The sequence below is a fragment of the Arvicola amphibius genome, chromosome 7, assembly GCF_903992535.2.
Source record: "Arvicola amphibius chromosome 7, mArvAmp1.2, whole genome shotgun sequence".
In the NCBI taxonomy this organism is placed as follows: domain Eukaryota; kingdom Metazoa; phylum Chordata; class Mammalia; order Rodentia; family Cricetidae; genus Arvicola; species Arvicola amphibius.
Window position 1 is genome coordinate 16,663,633 of NC_052053.1, and position 26,228 is coordinate 16,689,860.

A 26,228-nucleotide genomic window follows, 5' to 3' on the forward strand; every position below is an offset into this window, starting at 1 on the left:
CAAAATTACAGTTATGAAGTAGCAATGAAAATATTTTATGTATTTTATGGTTAAGGATCACCACACCATGAGGAACTGTATTAAAAGGTCCCAGCATTAGAAATATTGAGAACCACTAACACACACACACACACACACACAGAGAGAGAGAGAGAGAGAGAGAGAGAGAGAGAGAGAGAGAGAGAGAGAGAGAGAGAGAACAGAGGTACTTCTACATGCAGGTGAATGAAGAATGAAGAAGCCTTACTGTTTCTGTCTAGGCCTCTTTAGATACCATGGTTGAGGTGCCTCTCTTAGAAGTCGAACCAGACTCTCTGAAGCTCATGGAACTCAGACAGATCATTTGTAGGTGCTTCATTTCACATACACACCTGGCATCTCAGAAGCACAGCCACTAACTGCCTGCAGTGTAGATGTGCCATCTTGGTAGTTCACCGCTACACGGTCTTCATATAACCTCCTTAGCTCACGTTAGACTGAAATACCATGAAAGGTGTAAGCATCTCTAGCTCAGTGAAGTCAACTCAGAGAATCCCAAAGGAGAAATGACATTGGTCACCAATTTCAGTTGGTTTGGTTAGTGATGATGACAACCATTACTTTCCTTCTGTTTCTCCTCTTGCTCAGCTTCTGTGATCATCGCCTTTGCTCTTTAGACCTAAGGAAGCTACATGGAGCGGGACACTGTGCACATAGTACTGTGAAGAAGTCGTGAAGGCTGCCTTCTCTTGAATAGTACTGTGGGCCACATGGCCTTCTCTCCACGTACAGTGTTTATGCAACCCAGTTAATAATGCTAATAATGAGGCTGTACCTGGTTTACAATTTTAAAAAAAAAGGTCAGAGAGCTTAAGTAATTTAAATAATTTGTTCAAGGCTACAAGCAAAGCAAACATGCAACCTGCTGTCGTGGCAATGAAAACATTCAACCTGCTGTAGTGCGGTTCTGAACTGGCATTTTTAGTGACTACGCTACGTGCAGAGTGCAACTTATTCATTAGTTTTGAAAGTGAAATAATACAGCTTACAATAGAATGAAAAGGAATGGCGTATAAATCGATTCGTTAACATCTACTGGTCTCATTCCTTTTGTGTTTCTTGTGACTTTCTGCCTCACCCACTGCAGCACTTAGCAAAGATCAAGCTGAATGTGAAATCTGATGCTATCTTATATGCACGTGGTTTCCAAAGTCAGCATCAAGACAAATGGACAATATAATGGTTAGGTAGGAGAATCATGGTGACTGTCACATTTCGTATTCGACAACACACAACATCTTAAGGACGCAGAATCCTATATGGCTCATTACTCACTTATCCACACATTAATAATGCATGAAGTCAGACTTAGAAGGTAGATGAACAAATCTGAGTGAAGCCACAGAGCTTCTTAGAAAGTTTATTTCCAGAACATGCCTCTTTTGGGCCCAACCTATCCATATTGGGCCATTCTGTTTCCTGTGCTCAGAAGGGTAACAATCGCCCTTTGGGTCACCTCTGAATTCTCTTCCTCTCCACCTGTGTCCATGCATGTATTTCTAAAGAATGTTCTTCATCATGCCTCCCCGTGTCGCTGTTTCTACAATATTCTTTCACCTGGGGTCTCTCCGCAGATTGCACAGTCACAAGCATTCATAGGCCTGAGTTCTGGAGCCTCCTTAATATCTTCTGTCATTCTGCTTTGTACTCGTGCCAGTTTGGGCTCATCTTGTGTCCTCCTGAACAGTCATCTTATCAAGGGAATACTTTATTCACCTGTATTGCCCACATCGAATCTAACGCTGCTTTTCCTAACTGCTGAGCACCCACTAGCTGCTAATACACGTGCTTAAATATTTTGTGAATTTTACTCTCATATGGAACCTCCAGAAGAAAATAGAATCTAGAAATGTTTTCGAAAAAAACGATGAAGACACATTGTATAGAAATAAAAGAATCTAACACCAATGAAAAGACAGAAAAACAAATCCTGTGTGCATGATTAACCCGAATTTTCCTGCCAATGCTGTGCAATTATTCCTCTAGACAGCTCAGCACTGAAATTTTCTGAAACATGCAAGGTACATGTGATAAACATTAAGAGATCCAAATTTAATTATAAACTAGAAGTCATGAGTTTTCTGAAGTATTATAAAACAGTTGCTCAATTTACTATTCCTGCTCTTTCCAACAGATTAAACACTAAAAGCACAAACAACAGTTGTCATTTTTCTGTTACTTTTCTCTCTCTCTCTTCCTCTCTCTGAGTGTGAGTGTGTGTGCCTCTCTCTGTGTCTGTCTGTCTGTCAGAAGAGGGCGTCAGACCCATTAGAATTTAGCAGTATGAGGTGCCTAGTGTGGCACCTGAGGTCTTAACTCTGGTCCCTTGATAGAGCAGTAAGTACTCTTAAGTACTGGTCCTCTCTCCCACCCCCGAAGCTTCCAACTTTGTGAGAAAGAACATATGCTAATTTTGTGTACTGAGCCAAATGATTGTGCTCATCCTTACTAAATGTCATAGAATCAATATTGGCCATGTTAGTCTTATGTATGTTTTTCTCTAGGTTTTCTCCAGCCTTCTGCACTATGATATACATCCCAGGTCATTCACTACACCATGATTGAGTTTGACTAAATTGTGTTCCTTACCCCAGAACTCACACACATGCTTATAATGGAAATACAGCCTTGAGACCAGTGATTCATTTATAATGAGGTTATCAGAGTGACTAGGCTGGCTGGTTTCCTTAGATAAAGATCCAGGCGTCATTATAGGAAAAAGAAACTTAAATACAGAGACATCAAGGACATACCCACACAGAGATCATGTGAGGAGGCAGGATACAAACAGCCATCTGTAAATCAAGGAGAGATGTGTGGAAAGACTCTTCCCTCATTGTCTGCACAGGAAGGAAACAAAACAACATCCCTGCTTATCCCCGATCTTGAATTTCCTGACTTCAGAATTGTGAGCAACACATTTCTGTTGTTGAAGCTACTACAGTCTGTTGCATTTTGCTTTGGCAGCCCTAACAAACTAATGTATTACACTTACACTTTGGGGAATATGACTATAACTGCCTATTAAAAATATTGATTGAAGGAAAGTATAGTAACCTTACAAGTATTCGGCTTATTTAGCTAGTATGTCTTAATAACCAGATTGAGCACTCCCTAGTATTCACTACTACCTTGTGCTAAGTCTATGAGATACATACAGCCACCATCATATGTGAAGATTCATCTTTTGCATGCATATTTATTTCACTATATTTTGTACTGGATAGAAGATTTATATATCGTATATATCTTATGTTAGTTTTGTATTCAGAGATAAACTACTGGGGTAATTTTTTAAAGCTATTTTGTAATTATTGTATCTACTGTGTGTGTGCGCATAAACACATGTACATGCATGCGCACTTATGCATGTGTACTGCTGTGTACATGACTAGTAGTATGTGCAGATCAACTCAGAAGTCAGTTCCACAAGATCAGGCCTGTGGGTAAAGGCATCTATCTCTCTGATCCCATCATACCTACATAATATTGTCTATGTCGAAGTGGGATATTTTATTAAAATGGTAAAATTTCAAAATATGTTTCCAACACAACTGTGTAACATCACAGTCAACTTTATTAAATCATGACAGGTTCAAGAAGGATTCCTGAAACACATTTAGATCCTTAGGACCACTGCTGTAGACGGAAGTTTCTGTCCTGCCCAGTCCCACAGCCATTCAGTTCCAACAAAACAGAGGCTTATATTAATTAAAAACTGTTTGGTCTATTAGCTCAGGCTTATTATTAACTAGCTCTTACAAGTTAAATTAAGCCATAATTCTTGTCTATGCTAGCCACATGGCTTGGTACCTTTCATCAGTGAGGCATTGTCATATTGCTTCCTCTGAGTCTGGGTGGCAACTGCAAACTGAGCCTTTCCTTTTCCCAGAATTCTTGTAGTCTGGTCACCTGCCTATACTTCCTGCTTGGCTATTGGTCAGTCAGCAGTTTATTAAACCAATATGAGTGACAAATCCTTACAGTGTAAAAGAGCACTATTTCACAGCATGCCCTGGTCTCTGCCTTCTCTCATCAGAGCTCTGTAAAAATCTAGGAATGAGGAAAGAATATTTGGATAAATATTCTTAAAGACAGCACCTTGAAATTCTATACTTTGGCTAGTGGGTTACCCTTGTTGGTACTCATTATATTGACAAAGCATTTAATAGGCATGTTTTATTCAAAAGAGGACCCTTAACTTCGCAAACAGCTGTTTGTTGGGAGAGCTCAGCCATAGTGACCTCAGATATGACAAAATAAATGATTATTACCTATGCTTTTCAGAGGGCATATTATTAAGAAATCTGGGTCAGTAATATCACCTGCTTTAATTTCCCCTAAATGGCAACAATCCCACAATTAACTAACAGTTGGCCATCAACTCTTCCTATGCAGAATTAGGAATTTCATTTCTGTCTCCCTTAAAAACACTCCAAAATGCATTCACAATCTGGAAGCCAAATCTTAATCTACGCCTTAGGTGTTTAATAGTTTACTATAATTCACTTTAAAGGTGGAAGATGTCTAGCACAGAAAAGATACAGTTACAAAACTACTGGGTTTAGAGTTCATTTCGGATAGTCTCCAATATTCGAATTCATATGTCACAACATTTAAGAGTAAAGCATCCTGAATATGTGAATGCATTATTATCTAATATTCTTCCAAAAAAAGGAAAAGTTGATTTAGGGTCTAGAGTCATGTTTACTAATTTTTGTGGATTTAACTGATCCTATTTAAAAGAGGGACATATGCACGACCATCTTACATCAAAAGGAAGGCTGTAAAACTGAAGGAAATGTGTTTCTAGGTTCACTGAGGTCCCCATGTGCAAAAGTCCACATTATTATTTGATTTTTAATTGGATGAGATTGTCTTTATGACCTTTTATTTATCACCTGCATAGAGATAGATATGGACTTTTACTGCTCTGAAGGTTTATTTCCATGATGGTGTCACACTTAGACAGTATTTTAGAGAGTAGAAATCCTGCCTCTTAACTTCTCAACCAAGAAGGAAATTCTGCAGCTTGTCCTACTCAACTCTCATTTCCTTAAAAGGGCCCTAAAGTATTTTATGATTATCTTTATTAGTTAGAGTCCATATCCAGTCTTAAAAGAATTCTAATGAAAAGAAAACTTCTATTAAAACATTTTTAACTAGTTTCAATTCACCATATTACTGGAAGGGAAAACTCCCTAATGGCTAAACCTTTTAAAGCTAATCTGCTCTAACACATTTGAAAGCCGATGTACCATTTGCATTAGGTGCTAACATGCAAAATATTTTCTTTCTCTTTTCTTATATTCTTTCTTTTTATTTCACCTCTCTTAAGCTTTTGAAAATGAGATAACCTAATGGTATTCCCAAGAGTTTCGCAAATAAGTTAAAAAATACATTTCTGTATTCAGACTATCATAAAAATAAGCAAAAAATGAAAATATGTATATTTGTGGGAATGGCAGACCGAATCATGGATTTCCTAGGGCGTGGACGCACCAACGAGGGTTCTGTTAGGGTAGCAAAGTAGCAAACAGCTAGAAGCCAGTCTGGAGTGCCTGGAAATCCCACCCCTGCCTCTTCGTGAACATACCAGGTATTTCATCTCTACTGGCTGGGATGCCTCTATCTGTCAAATCATGATATCAAATCAAGAATAATCAATATGCCATTCGCAGAGTATGTATCCAGTGAAGGCACGTGGCAAACATCTCAGCATGCAATAGCAGCCATCAGTGAAACCGTTTCCTAGTTCAGAGAGCACTTCCAGATTCCTTGGCATGAGTATTCGATTCAGGGCTGGAGACTCTCCTCTTACACTAAACTGAATATTCAGACAAAGTATGAAACCCTTAAGATATGCATATTTATATTCATGTGTTAATTATTCCGTGCGGAGACTTTGTCAAGAACTTAAGAAACACGACCTTATGAAGCTCCTGGCTGCCCACGTTTTATAGAAGACATTTCTGTAATTATCAAAAACGAGATGGGCTTTTATCTTCTTTCATGTCCCTAAAGCCACAGCCACAGGAACTTGAATATATCATAGAACTCAGGGAACTGCGTTTCTTTATCATAAATTGAGTGGTGATAATTCAGGCCCACTATAGTGATAACTAGAATCATTAACTCAAACAATGACCAAGAGACGCCTTGAAGTCCTAAGCGGTGTTACCATTGTGCTACCATTCAGAGCTAGAACTGTTTGTAAAAGTCCCAGGAAGGCATTACCCTCTAATGCTATCATCAGCAGCTTGTCCCAGGGAACACATCGCTGAATGAATGCCACGGAGGAACAGATGGCACAGGGAGCTTTCTCCAGTCCCCCTCTCCTTGAGGACTGCACTTTCTACTGAAAATGACAATGTGGGCCCATAGGAAGTCCCAGAGAGAGGAAGTTCATGGGGCGGCACTAAACAAGTGCAAAAAGACCTTATCTTTTCTAAAGCTTTTCCGGAGAGAGTCTCTGCTCTGCACGGTGAGTCTGTCGATGGACAAAAGCCCTGATGGAAACCAGCCCCACTGTGACTGAGGGAAAGGCTTTCAAAGGCACCGAGAGAAGCCCAAGTTCTAACAGCACTCTGCAATTTCTCTCCTCTTAGACACACATTTTATGAATCCCCGTGAATAGCACAACAAGCTCCTTTAAATACAGCACCACAGAAGGGGGGCCCCTAAATGGATTACCTATCTAACATCTTTATGGTGCGGAAGGAAAAAGGGTGCTCTGCCAGGCCAATTAGATCAGTGCTTCAAATGTGCAACAATTGCCACACCGAGGGGGAGAGGCTGTAAGGAAATGGGCGCATAAATAAACCGCTGAGCTGTAGCATGCGCCGTATTAAGAAGTGCTCAATGTTCTTCATTTAGGAATAGCGTGCTTTGAATGGTAATTATTCTCTAGCCTTTGGAGCAATTTGGGGCATCAAGCATGATCTTGTTAATCAGTAAGCATATCTGATCACCTGTCAAAACACAGGAATCTAATCAAATATTGAAAATTGACAGAGATGAACAACTGAAGGCCTTTACTTTAAAAACAAGGCTGAAGAGCTAGAGAAAACACCTTTAGGCCCATGCAGTAGTCATAGGAAGCTGTAAAGTAATGAAAAGTTAAGGGCCACCCTTTGTAAAGGATCCACAAATACTGGGTTTTATTGAATTTCATGGTTATGTCTACAGTATCATGTCATCATTTGCATTCCCAAACATCTTTTTTTTTTTTTTTTGGGAGAAAGTCTAGTGATGAGGGAATCTCATTGACCTTGCCATTTCCCATTTTCCTATAGAGAGAAGCATACATATAATTTTTACAAATCTGATTGAGGGTGTGCCACCTTGTGTTTGAGTCCATTTTGCTCAAGTGTTTTCTGACACTCAGATTTCCATATTTCCTAAGGTATCAGCACTTAATTAAAAGCTTCTTGAGGATTAAAATACACATTTAATGTGTTTGTCTTCTCTGTAGTGACATCTGGTCAATTGCAGGTTTCCCATAGCCTCTAGCAGGGCCATAGTGTAGGAGCCAGCCATGATAAGCTAAATATTAACAGATCACCCAAAGGAAGTTCTTTACTTCCAACCATTATTACCTGCCAGTGTAGGACTCAGCCATCGATAAGTTTAGTAGAAGCCTGAGCCTCAGTAGTTTACCCTGAAGCAATACCTGGTTGCAGGAAGGACCACAAACTGCAATTACCCAAGCACCAACCAAGAACAGACCATCCAAAGGAAATGCCTAATGTTCCAACCGCTGTAGATAGGATCACCAGCCAGCACACATTCACCAGGACACCCCTAGACAAGTGTCAGCCAATCAAGGGTCCTGAATCTCAGAAACCCCCTTGGCCCCCACCTTTACTACTATAAAGCCCAACTCTAACTCAGCTCAGGGCTCTCCGTTTATTTCAAAACATTGGACATGCAAAGAGACCAAGTTTGCAAATGTGCATAAAATAAAGGCTCTTTGCTTTTAGATACAGGACTCCGTCTCCTTGTTGCCTTTTGGGGGACTTTGCTGATTTGGGCATAACACTGAGCACCAGAAGTTGGGTCACAGAGCATAAGCAAGGTCCATTGTCTAGAAGCAGCAGTGACTCTCTAAATCTCTAGAATGAGAAGAAAAGTTTGTATGGCCAAGATAGGATGGTGTCTCTGTAAGAATTAAGTAAGCTCAATTTGAAGACCAACAACAGACAAAAATGAAACCAAGCCTAAGCAAAAACACGAAAGACAAATTCTATCTGTGACAGACTATTTTCGTCTTAAAATTCTTGTCTAATTGTCTAATGGTTTGAAAAAAAAAAGGCATTTTTTCCCAAGACCTGTTGAACTAGAAGGAAGCATTGTGTTATGCATAAATAATAATATAATCGAGTAAAGCGACTCTTGTAGAAAGTAGTAGCCTAATTCCAAAAGTTTCTCTTCTTTCTTTTACAGAAATTCGTGTTCTATTTCAGTAAAATGATAGAGGAATTATGTTTTGTTAAAGTGACTCAGTAGATAAAAGATAAGACTGAGTTTCAAAAGAAAAAAATTGATTCATTTGGATACCGACTATTGACAAAACTTGAAATCTGTTAACAGTGGAGTTGCTGTATCCTACATGGAAAGAGAATCTAAGCAAATGTGACATGGTCTCTTATGGCCATGTACAGCAATGTGTGGAGTTGACAATGATCTAACGGTCCTGAACCTCGTTTAACAAGTTTCGTGTGTATGTCTGTGGGTGTATGTGCAGTTGCACTTGTATGTGTGAGCATTTATACACATCTCTGCCTGTGCCTGCAAAGGCAAGAGAACAACCTTTGTTCTTCAGGTGCTATTTGTGTTATTTATCTCCTTATTTGTTTTGAGATGAAGTTTCTCATTGGCTTGGAGTTTAAGCAGATTGACCAACAAGCCTTAGGGACCCGATTCTCTGACTCCTTAGCTCTGGAATTGTGAGCAAACACCATTAAATATAATCCTGCACTTCTGACGTGTGTTCTGGTGATTGAACTCAGGCCCGTCTCCTTGCAAGGCAAGCATTTTATCAACCGAGTTATCACCCCAGCCCTGACTCTTTGATTCTTCCGATGATAGCTCTTTTATAAAGACCAAAGGTGAGTATCATTTTATTCTACTTGAAAACAATGCGGAATAAACATTTGGCATGCCACATGTGTAGCAGGACTCTGTAGAAAGACGTAAGCAGCTTAGGAAGTTCAGCATTCACATAAAATATTGTCAAATATAGTCTTCAGTATTCTTTAAATTGGTTACCTACAAAGTTCATCTTTATGTTAAGTTGCTCATATTAATGACAATCTGCATATTTTTGCAGTTATGTTTTGACAGAAAGTGCCTGGAATGCCTTCATATAAAGCTGCATTTTGTTGGCTGTAGTGAAAGAATAAAAATGTTAAAACCATCATCACAAAAGATTTTATTTACTATTTATTTATTATTTTATTTATTTACTGCAATGAGCAGCCTTAGCTTGACTAATTCAGATACTATATGCCTGAGTCTGCATTTTGTAGAGCGTGGCCACATCCCTAGTGTGACAAGCCTGACTGTGAAGTCTTTAGTTTGCCTATGAATTGGTGTCGCAGATAATCATCATTAACGTTCAAACAGATTCCCTATGGATCAGCTGCTTATTGGCCTCCCCTGCTAATTAAACTCTCCAATGAAAACCACTCATTTGTACTAGGCAATGAAAATCATCTCAATCAGATGAGCACTCCTACTTTCTTTTCAGAAGCACCCAAAGCACCTTCTTTCTTTGCTGTCCCCTGGAAGTTCACTGCCACTGCCCCCCCCCCACATTTTCTTTCACAGCAAAACTCAAATGTAATTGTTGACATATTATAGAAATTTAGCAAGCTATTCTCAAATGAATTTGAATTTTTAAAAATATAACAAAATAAAATATATTAATATAATACAAATTCTATTATAGTGAAGCTGGATAAAGCAAACAAACAGAAAAAAAGAGCATAAGAGAAAGCACCAGAATCAGAGACACACACATTTGCACACTCAGGAATCCCCCAAAACACAGAACTAGACGTCATAATATATTTGCATAGGACCTGGTACAACTGGTGCAGGCCCTGTACATGTTGCTTAAGTCTCTGAGAGTTTATATGATCTTTGCTTATGTTGGTTGAGAAGGCCTTTTTTTCCTTGGTGTACTCCATCTCCTCTGGCTATTTTTAATATTAGCTAAGTTTTTTTTATTTATTTTATGTCCTGACCACAGTTTCCCTTTCCTCCTCTCCTTCCATTCTCCCACCCTCCCCCCAACTCCCTTCTGCCCTCCCTCATCCACTCATCCTCTGTTTCTATTCAGAAAGGGACAGGATTCTCATGGGTGTCAACAAGACATAGCATATCAAACTGAGGTAGGACTAAGCTCCTACCTTTGTATTAAGGCTGAACAGGAGAATAGGTTCCCCATAGCCAGCTCAGGCATTAGGGACAGGCTCTGATCCCACTGCTAGGAGTTCCATAAACAGACTAAGCTACACACTGTCATACATATGTAGAGGGCCTTAATTGGTCTCATGTAGCCTTTCTAGCTGTGTGCTCCTATGAGCCCAGGTTAGTTTTTTCTGTATGTCCCTTGGTGATGACTTTGACCACCTTCTGCCTCCTTTCTCCCTCTCTTCAACAGGATCCCCAGATCTTGGCTTAGTGCTTGACTGTGGGTCTCTGCATTTATTTCCAATGGATGAAGTCTCTCTGAATCCACACGATCATCTCATTAGATGCGGAAAAAGACTGAAAAAAATCCAACTCTCCTTCATGATAAAGATTTGGAGAGATCAGAGATATAAGGAACATGCCTAAAAATAATAAAAGCAATAAACAGCAAGCCAAAAGTCAATGTCAAATTAAGTGGAGAGAAACTAAAAGCAATTCCACTAAAATCAGGAAGAAGATAAGGCTGTCTACTCTCTCCGTATCTACTCAATATACTACTTGAAGTTGTAGCTAGAGCAATAAAACAACAAAAGGAGATCAAAGATATATAAATTGGAAAGGAAAAAGTGAAACTTTCACTATTTGAAGAAGATATGATAGTATATATAAATAACTCCAAAAGTTCTACCAGGGAATCCTATGGCTTATAAATACCTTCAGTGATGTGGCAGGATACAAGATTAACTCATAAATAAATAAATAAATAAATAAATAAATAAATAAATAGAATCAGTAGCCCTCCTATACACAAATGATAAACTGGTTGAGAAACAAATCATGAAAACAACACCCTTTACAATAGCCTCAAACAATATAAAATATCTTGGGATAACTCTAACCAAGAAAGTGAAAGACTTGTATGAGAAGAACTTCAAGTTTTTGAAGAAAGACATTGCAAAAGACTTAAGAAGATGGAAAGATCTCCCATGTTCATGGATCAGTAGGATTAGCCAAGTAAAAGTGGTAATCTTTCCATTTTTTTTATACAGACTTTTATACGCTGTCTTCCTTTTCTTCTTCAGGGTGAAGAATCTGAATTTTGCAAAATTAAAACGTCTAAGTGTTCAAGAAGTTTATTTTCTTATTACATAAGCGATTTTGAAGTTACGTGCAAAATGTCATAGTAAAGTTGAGTAAGAAAGGGCAAATCTATCCTTTCCAAGTTTGGCTCCAGAAAATAAAGTTCTGCCTCATGGTACCTACAACACGCCTCCAGCAGCAAGCACTGCAGAGCTACGCTAAAATACGACCTTTGTCTACTGATTTTGGGAATTGCTAGTGATGGAAGGAGAGGGAAGCAGAGCCCAGATCGTAGTAACACACAGACATAGCCATAGCCCCTTCAAAACAGAGTGATTTGATTTCACATCAATTTTCATTTTCTGAGCAATCACTTCAGGCAAGACCCTTACTTGCTTTTAGTACAGAAATACAAACAACGATTCGACACAACAGATGCTCAATCCCAGGTGAGCGATTACAGACTGAAATTGCTAGAAGAGTGTGCTGGAATCTTAATGGTACAGGTAGCATTCCTCTTAAAGAAAAGGCTAGCTAGTTTGATGCCCTGCTTCTGTGTGGGAGACTTTGGGAGTTCTGGCTGGGAGACTGCGTGGTTAGGACAATAATCCTGCATAGGCAAAACTATGACATGTGTCTTATCAGCCCTAAATCATGATTATGTAATTTATTCATCAAGTAAAACCTTTAGGATTTTTGTGCAGCTTGCTTGACAAAATTACTTAAAATTTCTAAAGAAATTAACATTTCTCCAAGAATATTTTAATAATAACATGCTCTAAACATAATCAGAAGTCAGTGAAAAAGATTTCCTTAATTGTACATGCTTGTAAATTCTAGCATTGTCCCTGCTTTTTAAAAATAACTATATATATTGAAGTTAGACTGTGGTCGACTGACAAGAGTGTGTCAGGGTCTGAGATTCACCAGATAAATAATTTCCACAAAATTTTTCTTGGATTCTGTTTCCCATCGTGTGTAAGAAACAAATGAGGTAAGTTAGATAATAGTTGTTTGACTTAAAAGTGTTGTCCATAAGCCTAAGGAATTCCCAAAGGCATTGAATTTAGAAAACATTACTTTCAAAAAGTATTTACATTCATGTGTAGGTGTGTATCAGTGCATGGATGTGTGTGTGTGTGTGTGTGTGTGTGTGTGTGTGTATGTGTGTGTGTGAGTACAGACACCTAAGGAGACCAGAAGGGAGCATGGGTGTAATCCCAGCCTCCAGCCCTCCCTCATCTTTCATCTTTGGAACCGCCCTTCTCTGTGCCCCTCAAACCTTGACCCCTCCCCAAGAAGGTCAAAGCCACTCCCACAAGCTATTTAAACTGCTCTCCAGAAAATAAATACGTGCTCTTCCCTCTCCCTCTGCAGTGGTCAGCGGTGGTCATGTCAGCAGCTCTCCGTATTTCCTCGGGGTCACCTGAGAGCGCAGTAGTTCAATTAATCCTGGATATCTTTTAATTTGGTCTGATAGGGATTATTTTGCATCAGTGGAAAGGCTTGGTTAGAAAATATTCCTAACATCCTGGAGGCCCCATCAGGGGGGCTGTTTTTCCCCGTGGGCTCAAGGTCACGTGTTGGAAATAACCTTATCTCCCCCACCCCCCATGGTATATCGACTTCTTCTTGTGAGTCCTTTTATTATTATTATTATTATTTACTTACTTACTTATTTATTCATTCATTCATTATTTATATTATCTATCTATCTATCTATCTATCTATCATCTATCTATCTATCTATTTATTTATTTTTGCCTATGCTTCTAGGACCCATTCGTGTTTACATTTGTCGATTTTCGGGCTTTCGCTGAAATCGCAGTCCATGCCGAAAGCCTTACCCACACAGTGAAAGTTGGGCTTTGGCTGAGGTGAAGATTGTGTGACCAGGGACACCTGCCATTTAATTTTCACAGCCCCGTTTCAGGCTCAAAGGTTGTCCTAGCAGACGCACTCTGACACAGACTTTTAAAATGGGTGCTTAAATTCGAAGCCAGATCCATTATCACCCCTGAGCTGCCTCTTACAAAATCTTTATAAATTGGGACTGTTTGAAACACTCTGTCGCAAGCGGCTAATTTCTCTCTGCACTAAGCTTTGGCCTCCATATGACCTTGACAACGAGACGCGATGGCCACTAGAGGGAACTCTTGAGTTTTCCTTCCTCTGGGACCTAGATGGGAATAAATGGACAGAAGTCTCGTATGTCCATGGTTTTGGGGTACAGTGCTGTCACCTCTTCCTCCGTAGTCAATGTCTTGCAGCCCCAGTTCTGGTTGCTAGGGTCACAGCACCTCCAGATTTCCTGCCATCTGGGAATTGGGACCCTGACAGCTCCTCCTGGACCATGCAGTCAGAGGCACTGGCCCCTCCCCAACTCCCGAAACTCCTACAACTCAACCCCGTCCTGTGGAGCAACATTCTTCACGCTCCTCTCCTTAAGCACCCTCTCCTACTCCCTCCCCAGCCAAACCAGAAGTTCAAGGTCAACTTTCACCCCACCCACCTTCCTCCCCTACCGCATCTCCCTATCCTGGGACCCCCTCTACACAATGGGCTAACCCCTCCCAATCCTCCCCCATCTCCTCCTGTACCAGATCTCACCATAACCCCGCCCTTCTCTGCCCTCTCCAGAAAGTAGCAGGAGTGGATGGCATTCTTAAAGTCCATCCATGTTCCCGTTTCTCTTCCAGATCTCTCTCAGATAGAAAGGCAGCTGGGTTCCTTCTGTTTATATTAAAGAGGTTTTTTTTTGTTATTTTTTTTTTTTAAATTTGTCCCAGGCCTATGACCTCACCTGGCATGACTTCTACATCATCCAAGCTTCTACTCTCCCTCCTGAGGAGCAAAGTAGAATTCTGGCAGCAGCTCGACAATATGCAGATCAGACTCCTCTAGTAGACAGTACAGCCCCTGTCAGGGAAGTGGCTGTGCCAGCTACAGAACCACACTGGGTTTACCAACCTGGCCAAAGCAGACGACAGAGGTAGGACATCATGGTTCAATGCCTCCTTCAGGGTATGGAGATGGTCTCAGAAAAAGTAGTTAATTTTGATAAACTTTGAGAGATCACATAACTAGCTGACGAAAACCCAGCCTTTTTTTTTTTAAACCGATTACAAGAGACCATAGTCCAATATACCAGACTGGACCCAGCCTCCCCGGCAGGAGCCATGGTCCTGGCTATCCATTTTATTTCTCAGTCAGCACTAGATATTAGAAAAAAAGTTAAAAAAGGCGGAGGAAAGTCCCCAACCCCCTATACAGGAATTGATGAAAATGGCCGTTAAAGTTTTTAATGCCTGAGAAGAAACAGTTGAGTCTTCCAGACAAACAAGTCTGCAACAGGTGGCAACGCTCAAAGCTCAAGCCTTAGCAGCTGCCGTGAGGTCACCAGGACTCCCAGAAGGGGGACAAGGGAAGTGAACGGTGAGACTCCATCCTGCTGGAGCCCAGCCAAAGTCAACCTTGCAGCAGGCTTCTTCAAATGTGGTCTAAATAACCATTTGGCACGATATTGCCCTGGACCTCCTACAAGACCATGCCCTATCTGCTAGCAACCTGGACACTGGAAATCACAATGCTGCCATGCGGGCTTGCTCTTTATGCTATGCCACGGAGGTCCAGCCTCACCAACATTGGCAAGTGAGACTGTGGCAGCCTTCAAACTTCTCAGCTTTGCAGAGGATTGATGCAGCCCAGTCTTGGTGACTCCCATTGCCCTCTCCAAGCCTAGAGTAACACTGCAGGTAGTGGGTAAGTCCATTGCTTTTCTTTTGGACAAAGGAGCTATCTACTCTGCTTTAACATCTCACTCAGGCCTTACGTTCCTCCCACTAATTTCAATTATGAAGGTACGTGGGACTGTTCCTCCCCACTTAGAACTTTGCCATTGCCCTGCATTCTTGCAGGGCAATTTTTCTCTCATTCTTTCCTAGTGATGCCTGCTTGCCCTGCACCTCTACTGGGTTGGGATATTCTCAGCCTCTTTGGGGCCACACTCACTTTGCCACCACCCCACTCTTCTGAGTCACACTTTCTTCTCAGTTTAATGGCCTCACAGGTTCCTACCCCAGACTGTTCTGTCCCTACCCTCCCTGGTCCAGTAGATCCCCAAGCATGGGACGCTTCCACTACTGTGGTTGCTACTCACCACCAGTCAGTCCTAGTTCACCTTAAAGGCCCTTCATCCTTCCCTTTCAGACCTCAGTTTCCTATTTCTGAAACCCACCTCTGAGGCTTTAAGTCTATTATCACCTGCCTCCTATCTCAAGGACTTTTGATTCCAATCGACTCACCCTGCAACACTCTAATCCTTCCAGTGTGTAAGCCAGCCCTCTGGTGCTTACCACTTGGTTCAAGACCTCCACCTCATAAATGAGGCAGCCATTCCAGTTCACCCACTGGTTAACAACCCATATGATTTCCTGTCTAACATCCCTCCTACCACTTCCTATTATACTGTTCTGGACCTAAAAGATTCCTTCTTTACTGTCCCTTTACACCCTGACTCATACTTCTTCTTTGCCTTCACCTGGGAGGACCTCTGGAACTGGAGGGATAGGTGATAAAAATTCAATACTTTTTATAATAGCATTGAGGCAGTATGTGCTCTACCCAGTATAATGGAATTTGACCTCAGTGTGGAAGGTGGTGTGAACAAAACACTTCTTCACCAAGACAAAAGCAGCACATTCAAACTACACTAGCTTTCAGTGTGCTTTTGTAGTTTGCATTGTAGGAACCGGTAAAATTCTTTTCAGGCCATAGACTAATTTTCTTAACTACTAACATCTTCATTTGTGTAGTAAAAACATCTTCAGATGTTACATTAATAAGTTGGCATAGCTGTGCTATGATCTAATAAAACTACCTATGGTCTTGATTTGATGTATGAACTATTGTTTGTGGGCTCCTCTATATCACATGATGTAAATAAATCAGCAACAGACACTTTATAAATACTTGTAAAGATTTACTTACAAATCCTCAGTTGACCTTGGTACACATAGTGAGACTGTCTCCAAAGATGTACCAGTGGCTAAGTAGTAGAAATTCTTGATATTTTTAAATCCCCATCCTCATGTATTCATATTTGTGTATTTGTTAAGACAACTGAATGTAAGTGAAATTCACTTTTCCTCCCTACTCAAGTGTGACAATTGTCTCCAGGAAATACACTCATGTGTCTGTCACCTGTGATCTAAATTCATTGCTTCAGTGTGGCATATAAATTTTTATATGAAATAATAATTAATAGATGGGAGAAAGCTGCTCCATCCCCCCTTCCCCATCAGGCCCTATAAGCTACAAGTCCCACTTTCCCAGAAACCCCTCATCTCCTGAGATCTCAGGAGCTCCTTGAGACACAGACTGCAGGACTGCACAGAATGGACAAAGAGGTGAGTGACCAGCCTACCCACTGGATAGCCCAGACACTGCACATGGTTTCTCCCTCTACGTAACAGAGAGTGAGGGTCCTAGGACATCAGCTGGGACCTTCCTTTGCACCTGTAGCATACCTGTCAAAGAAGCTGGACTCCACTACTCAGGGCTGGGCACCCTGCATACGTGCTTTAGCAACCACTGAGCTTCTTATTTGTGAGAAAAAAAAAAACTAAATTTTGAGTCTTCTACCACTGTCTTCTCCCACCACAATCTGCCCCATCTTTTAACTTTACAAAGGCGTACAAACCTTACCCCCTTCCCGAGTTCTTTCCCTCCAGGTGGCACTAGTAGAAGATGCCACTCTCACTTTCCAATTCTTCCCACCCCTTAGTAACTCAAAACTCCTAACTCAACCTAACATTAATTATTCCCCATCTCATTCCTGCATATAGAAACCTTAGAGGATCTACTGCCCCACTCCTCACATATACAGGAGAGCAAACTGCCCCAGGCCACTTATACCTGGTACACAAATGACAGATAAGCGTTCCTTAAAAAATGTTCTTGTGAAAATGTCACAGGAGTGTCACCTCAACTGGGTAAGACTTTTGCCTCTGGCCTGTCTAAGGCTCAGAGCTCTCCCCAAAAGCCCCCTCTTCATCTCGCTCTTTGAACTCATGTATGGGTGGCCAGTTTTAACCCCTGGCCTCTCCCCTAAAACCTCTCCCCTTCCTGATCACCTGCTTACTCCACTGTTATCCCATCTTCACTCCCTGTTATGGGATTTTACCGACTACTAATTACCTCAATCATGTGCTGATTCATGCCCACCACCAATTAAAATAGGAGATCAGGTACTATTCTCTCCCAGACCAATGCCCCTCACCCTTTCCCCCTAAACGGCAGGGCCCCTTTAAAGTAATTCTTGTAAACTCCCACAGCTGCCAAGCTGGAGGGACTTTCTCATTGGATTCACTTGTCCCACCTTAAACCTTTTACTCTTCCAGCTCAAGATACTCCCTTGTATATGGTAACTCAAACAGAACACTCTTTCTCCAGTTCCAGAAAAATAAGTTTCATCACCTTATTCAACTCTCCCGTGCCAAAACCGTCATATACTCTCCCTCTTCCTTTTTCTCCCATCTGCTTTACCAACTTCTCTATACCTCCAATGTCATGCTTAAATTTTCTAGTTAACCACTCAGCTGTTATTACAGGGACCATCATTAAACAAAGTACAAGGACTGTCAAAAGCCCAGGTGGTAAGAAACAATAACGAGTTTGCAGCCCCAAACTCCAAAAACTCCCAAAACAGACTTTAAAATAACAGGTTTATCACTGACTGCAACAGTGTCTCCTGGATGTTAAGGTAATACCATGATGCTAAAGAGAATACGTGCCTTAAGATTTGCTTCAGGTAAAACATTAAGGGTTCTAATAATTCCTCCTTTCAATAATTCCTCCTTCTTTTCCTCCCCCCTCCCCAACATCTTCTATTCCAATACTATATCATTGTAATCATAAGCTTTTAATATGTCTAAAATTTATTTTTTTCAAACATTTTTTATAAGCTTTAGGGAGCCAATTGGACCTACCTAAACAGACCAGATTTGAGCAGAATAAGATCATTTAATTCTTCCTTTATCATTCCTGGTCTCAGGAAATTCTCTCCTCCACCCCTCAAAAGAACCCACTCTATCTTCCATCTTGGTACTATCCTCTTTTAATTATCGGGATCTAAAATTTTTCCAGACATATTTTGCCTTTCTAGCATCTTTCAAGGTCCAAGCTGCCAGCCAGCCAGTTCCACAGAGCCCAGAAAAACAACAGTAATCAGCCACCCCAGGATGTGGTCAAGCATCTCAACTCCCTGACACCCACAAAATCAGCATGAAGCAGTCATGAGAGACCTTACAATGCCCCATTCCCACCCATTAAAACCCCCAAACTCCCAAATTTTTATATTAAACAAATAAGGCTGCACTTCTGGGTTCTAGAGCCATGTACATGCAGACGGGCCCTCAGGCAATTGCCTGAATGCTAAAGCCACCCCCTCCCCCCCCCTGCATGACCCACGTGTGCGCATGCGTGGTTACATCCACTATGACTCAGCTAAGCCCTTGTGTGCACGCGTGGTTGCATCATCTACATATGATTCAATTTAAGCCCTTGCACACATGTGTGAGCCCCGTCATCTGTGTCATCTGTGTATGATGTAGCCACATCAATGCCACTGTGTACATGTGCTAGGCAGCTTTTAAAAACCTAGATGCTCTCTCTCTCTCTCTCTCTCTCTCTCTCTCTCTCTCTCTCTCTCTCTCTCTTCTCTCTGCACACTGATTCCCCAGGCCTGTACATGCCCCCACTAACAATTCCTAAGCGGGTTTGTTGCAAGTTCCATGTTTCCTTCTTACTCGTGCCAGATAATTTCAAAAGGTCATATAGTTCCTAAGTCTGTGTGAAGATAGTTCAGTGATAGTTTTTGTTATATTATTTTATTTCATTTATGTGTATATATGCATATGTTTCCTAAATCTTTGTGAAGATAATTCACTGATTTTAAACTGTAAATTATTGTTTCATTTGTTGTTTTAGTATATATATATATATATACATAGATATATGTATATATATATATATATATATATATATATATATATATTCTCAGTTGTGTGTGTGTGTGTGTGAGTGTGTTTGTGTGAGTGTGTGTGTGTAACCCAGAGGTGGATCTATGGTGTCTTTCAATTGTTCCCCATCTATTCTTTTGAGAAAAGGTCTCTCACTGAGGCAGTCTTGAATTATCATTTTCCTAATTGAAAGTGATATCTTACTGATGGCATCATGCAACATGCTCATCTGTTTCCTTAGTTGTAAAACTTGAGATCTGAGTCCCTCTTCTTATCCTGGGAACTGATGCTTCCTTCCCATTCTCTGTGAGCATTAGCACACAGAGCTGTCACACACACACACACACACACACACACACACACACACAGAAAGAGAGAGAGAGGGAGAGAGAGAGATACACACACAGACATATACACATGCTAATAAACCCAAAATTAAGGCAATCGAAAACAAACCATCAAAATTGTCATATCTAATATTTTAATAATTATTTTTTCTTTAGTGTGCCATTAGTATAATTGCCGTGTTTGTTAAACCCTTAAGTAAATTACTTAAGAAATAAATATTTCTGAATATGGAAATGCCACATTTCTCTTCACAAGTGGCTCTTCAGAAGATGAAAATGTTCTCTTGGAATTCTAGTTTAGAAAAAGATATTATTTTATTCAGGATTCTAAACAAAGGACAAATTAATATTCATAAAGTGATGAAATCATAAATGAATACATATAAAAACATACTTACTTTTCTAGGTGCTAGAAGAAATTGGTGTGTTTTCTCCCTACTTCCTTCTATCTCTACTCCGTACCCAAGGGTGAGGGGGGTCAAATCTGCCGCCCCAAACTTACAGTTAGGAGGCTCTGTCCCTTTGTGCTCTACTGTACACATCACCATTTAGGCTCTTGCCATAGAGTCCCTGGCACTAATTTCTTACCCGATTCCTGGAAGTTCGTCTCAGTATCTGTTAATATCATGTTATCTACAAGTTCCCTCTAGCCTAGAGCAGAGGTGATGTCCTGTTTCAAGGCTGGGGTTTTCTTTCTGAGGCTGTGCTCTAAAACTCCTTGCTGTCTGCTCATTGTCTAATGTCTTCATGCTGTGACTTCTTTATGTCCTGTTTTTTTTTTCTTTCTTTAGAGTTGTCTAAATCAGCAAGGCCACTATTACAGCAAACAAAGAGCTAAAATGTAGCTTTCTTACTTATCCCTGGCTTCCAAGTTGGCCTGGCCTCAAGTTTAATCCACCTACGTGATAACAATAGTCTCATAATTGTATTGTTTTAAATGTCCCTAAACAGCGACAATCCACTTTGAACTGGCCAGCTGTGGTAGCTAATCTTAATTGTCAGTTTGAACGGTTTCAGAATCTCCATGGAAACTAACCTCTGGGCGTTTCTGTGAGGGAGTTTACGGACTGGATTAACGGAAGTGGAAAGTGCCACCAGAAAGGGATCCAGCATCATTCCCCTGGGTCCCAGACTGAATAACAAGGAAGAGATTAGCCTGAACTGCAGCAGTTACCTCCTTGTACTTCCAGAGAGAGGATGCATTGTGACCAGCTGCCTCTGGCTCTTGCCGCCGTGCGTTCCACCCTGCTGGACTATATTCTGGAATGCTGGGTCAAAATAAACCTTTCTGCTCTTAAATTGCATTTGTCAAGTTCTTTGCCATGGCAAGAACTAGGCTGAAAACAGCAAGAACTAGTAACTAGGTAAAAACCAATGCCCAAGACAGCGCAGCTTTTCTGCTGAGTACCCTGAAGCCAGTGACAAAGCCCGGGGCTTCCATCCGTGGTTCTCTGATACCCTGAGCGTGTTCCTCCCTCCGTACTTCAGTACTTGCTGTTCTCTGTGGTTGAACTACTCTCTCCCCAGAAATCCATGTGAGGTGCCCCTTCACAGCCTTCGGATATGTTCTTGGATACCAGCCCGGCAGTTCTGGTCTTTACAGTCACTATCATACACTAATCTGTGCGTCTCCTGCGCCCTTTGCATTCTGCATTTTTCGTTGCGACACTTAGAGAGCACTGCTTATGTTTTTATTTATTGTATGCCTCTTCTCTTAAATGTCAGCTGTTAAGTAGTGTGAACTCAGCCTTTGTTTGCAACTGTTCTGTCTTCTGTGTCTGGACTAACAGCTGTCTGGTAATAACCACTGGAAAATTGCTTGTTGGGTAAATCATTTAATATAGACAACAAGAAAGAGTGATAATTACCATAATATCAGGGAAGCACACACTTCTATTAAAATGATTTGAAATACCAGCCTTTAAAAACAATCTGACAAAGGTCGCCTGAGAAATGTGGTAAAAATGACAGAAAATAAGCAAATAATTATACTGACTATTTCCCACGTGCTCCTGACAAACAGATGTATATTCAGTGATTATGAGCACAGCAGAGCTTTCCTTTCAACAATAATTTTCACATTTATGCTTGCTACCCATGTGCGCAGAACCCTTAACCCAAAGTCTAACAAGGCACCGCTAAGACACAAAGAACCAGCATTTGACAGCTTTTGACGGCAATTAAAGCAGAGGACCATGATCTTGCCTTTCTTAAATAAAAATCGCTCTCCAGATTGCATTTGCTTTCCGGTGAACCAGCTCCCCGTGTTTAATTTCTTCTTTCCTCTTGCAAGTTTATGGTTTTTCTCGTTTAGCATTGAATATAATTGACAACCAATGTTTTCTGGAAAATTCATCATGCGTATTAAGACAATGTATTCACCTCCATCCCTCTTTTTCTAACATCAGCTGGAAATGAAAGACTCTTAAGCGCTTGCATTCAAATAAAGGATCGAAGTTACACTAAGAGAGTCATTGCTTTGATGCCGCATAAATCCTCTCTAAGTTCCTTTGGAAATGTCACCTTCACTTTTGCCCGTCACTGGAGCATTTAATGTTTTAAGATAATTTACATTTCTTAAAAACAGGAGCCACAGTAATGAACCACTATTTTCAAGGACTGTTAGAAAAATCTGTTGCCACTCTCATGACACCATGCTCTCTCTGTATGTTATTAAGGCTTCGTGGCAGGACAGCCTACCTCTGCCTTCTGAGGACTCCAGTACAAGTTGCCTGCTCTGCAATAGGGGAAGAAAACACTCAACAGGCATCCACAAAAAGACAGCGTTTTGTTAAAGGAAAAGAGTTCTTAAGCATCTTTTATATCATTTCTTTCACATTTAAATTTTATTATTAAAATGATCAGAGAATGTAAAATCTCACTGTCACCAATGAGAAAAATGGTCTGCCAAAGCTGCTTTTGATAATTTGTAGTGTGATGTGAAAGGCATAGTAAGTAGGCAATTGGTGTTTTATTATTTCTTGGCTTTGCCTTCTCTCCACTTTTCCCTTCTTCTCTTCTCCCCCTTCCTCTCTCTCCTGCCTTTCTTTCTCCTCACTTCCTCACTATCTGTTTTTCCCACTCTTTCCCTCCCCTCTTCCTCTCCTTTCTTCCTATCGTGTTTTCATTCTTGATTTCTGTACTTCTATCTCCTTCATTTCAACATTTTATTTTTTCTTCCTTCTAGATATAGTAACAAAAATGCTTTATCACTAACTAATCAATCATAGTGTGTCCTGTTGTCTTAGTTACTGTTCTATTGATGTGCAGAGACACCATAACCAAGACAGCCCTTATAAAAGAAAGCATTTAATTGGGGCTTGCTTATAGTTTCACAGATTTAGAGAGCTTTTGTCACGGAGGGTAGAATGACAGCAGGTGGGATCACATGGTGTTAGAGGAGAAGTTGAGAGTCCTACATCATTTTTTTTAAATTATTTTTTTTACAAGTGGAAAATATGAAGTCACCATTTCCTTTTCCCCCCATTTACCATTAAGCTTTTCTTTAATCTGTTTATTGCCTTGAGTACAGGACTTAGCTCCATTCCAATTCCTGGTACCCCTTTTCTCTTCAAACTGTACATTTTGTGTTTTTCCTTTCTCAGTCTGTTCCTTTTCATTATAAATCTGCAAAAGACTGGCTGCCAATAACCACCTGACACATTAAATACTAGGTTATTCTGAAATCTCCTCTGCCAACAACATTAACACAAAACACTTCAATACGGCCTCAAGTAGACTTTCAGGACAAGGGCAAAAAGCCGCCACATTCTTCACCAAATTATCGCAAGAACTATCTCAAGGACACCTATTAATATGCTTTTCTGATTTACATTGTTCTCAGCACCACTGTCTTGTCTCCTCCCTACAAGCACGGTCCATTAAAGCCTCACTTAAGGTGTTCAACTGATTTCCAAAGTGGCAAAGCTCACATTCTGCCAACATAGAGTATGGTCTGGTCTGTCAGAGAATACCTCAGTCCCTGGTACCAACTTCTGCTTAGTTAATAATCTCTTGCTATAAAGAGACACCATGGTCACATAAATTCTTATAAATAAAAACATCTAATTGCTATTATTTCAGATTTTAGAGTTTTAGTCCCTTATGAGTGTGGCAGGAAGCATGAAGGTAAGCATGGCTGCATGTGGGCTGACATGTGGCTAGAGAAGGAGCAAAGAATTCCACATCTGGAGCTGGATGCAGCAGGAACAGACACACAATATATACATGCATGCATGCATGCATGCATACATACATACATACACACATACATACACACACAGAGAAAGACAAACAGAGAGAGCGAGCGAGCGAGCAAGAGAGAGAAAGAGAGAGAGAGAGAGAGAGAGAGAGAGAGAGAGAGAAAGAGAGAGAGAGAGACTGAGACTGGCTGAGTCTTTGAAACCCTAAAGCCCACCATCAGTGACACACTTCCTCCAACAAGGCCATACTTCTTCCACTCTCTAATAACAAAGCATTCTATTCTATAAACCTATGGGAACCATTATTATTTAAACCATAACCCCATCTACTAGCTTTACAGAAATACTAGCATGATATATATTGGGTGCACATACCCCTGTGTTCACATGTGGTAGACACACTAAGGTAGACACAGAATCTGACACAAAATCATCTAAGACCCATTTGAAGCTGGTGATTCTGACATTCTTCAGATTAAATGTCTGTAGACTAGCATGTAGTTTAGTGATAGAATATTTGCTTATCAAGTGTGAAGTACTGGGTTCAGTCTCACCACTACACACACCAAGAAAACGTCTGAAGTAATTGCTTGAATAAGCCATGTAAACGTCATACTACAAACTGGAATCTAGGGTTCCTGATCCAATTCACTTTCTTTTAAACAATGAAATAAAATATAAAGTATGAAAACATTGATCTTAAAATTGTATGACTACCTAAAATATTGAATCAACAAACTTTATGAGGGAAATATAATTCAATACTGAGTATAATAAATGAAAGTATCATGATTTTTCTAATTTTTATAATGTTTAGAAAATGGTTAAATATAAAATTAAAAAGAACAAATAAATCCTGGAAATGGGTATATGGTGACTACTTTTAGATGAATGTCTAATGGATTCTCATGTAACCGTTAAAACCATATTAGTTACACATTGCTAAGTCAGGCTAATAACAAGGAGTCATTCTAGAGAAATTATTTGCCCATGTCCACTTTTCTAGAAAATTACAAGGCCAGGCAAAAATTCAGATTTAGAGATATCTAAAGAGGTTTCTCCCCTATTACCTGTGTGCAGTGATAACAAGATCCCTAAGAAAAGTCAACAGAGTTTTTAATAACTAGTCAAATGCCAACTCACAATAAGGAAAGGATTTTAACAATTATAAACTGAAGTATGTACTTAAAAACTTAATTTATTTTGACTTTCAAAGGTTAAGTACTAAATTAAAGATGTTTTTCATTTAGAATTATATATTTCATCATAGTTAACAATGAGAACATTGTTTACTTTCAGGAATATAAAAAAGAAGGTGGCCTCTTTGTTTAGGGTGCTGTATACATCAAAGTTTTTCATGTTTATCAGCTTCTAGAGATTTTGATTGATGTATTATTTTCTAAATTGAATTTATTGTTCCTCAGTGATGCTTCTAATACTAGTAGGGTTATAGAGAGTCAGTTGTTTGTAAGGGGATATGGCATATTGATGAGACACTAAATAATAAACAGGACAGCACTGGTATGTGGTCACCAATACATCAAAGGTCATGACAAAATCTGAAATGAAATCAAGTGACAGACACAAGCAAGTGAATCAAAGGCATCTGATTCATTGTATATAGGTGTTTCCTTTTAGAAACAGGACCGTGAATTTTACGTGGGAATAGCTGTTTGTTTAATAGTATTTTCACTAGTAAACTAAGAATCAGATAATCATTATTTGTATCAAAAATCTTCACATTAAAAACTAATTATCAGGGCTGAGGAGATGATTCAGCAGTTAAGAACAAATACTGTTCTTGCAGATTAAAATTCATTTTCCAGCACTCACATCTGGTGGCTTATAATATCTTGTAAGGCAGGCTCCATGATATCCAACGTCCTCTTTTACCCTTCACAGGCGTGCACTTATGTATACCATACCCCATATAAACATAGAATTGAAAATAAAGATGTAAAATTATTTTAAAGTTCTGTTGAAATGATTATGTTAGGACATTTTATATCCCTTGCTAGAGAAATATAAGACAGAAAAACCTTGAAGACGGAAGGTCAAATATAAAGGCTAATTGGACAACTCAAAGAAAATGAGAAACTACATAAAAAATGATAACTTCA

At 40.0% G+C, this 26,228-nt stretch overlaps 1 protein-coding gene across 1 annotated transcript in view; it reads right to left on the reverse strand.

Moving 5' to 3' along the window:
* Positions 1–26,228, reverse strand: part of Xirp2 (xin actin binding repeat containing 2) — a 293,783-nt gene that overhangs the window by 119,340 nt on the left and 148,215 nt on the right. Inside the window, exon 2 of the mRNA XM_038337549.1 lies at positions 16,681–16,689. The gene's annotated coding sequence lies outside the window, so the exon portion shown is untranslated. The remainder of the gene's footprint in view (positions 1–16,680; positions 16,690–26,228) is intronic.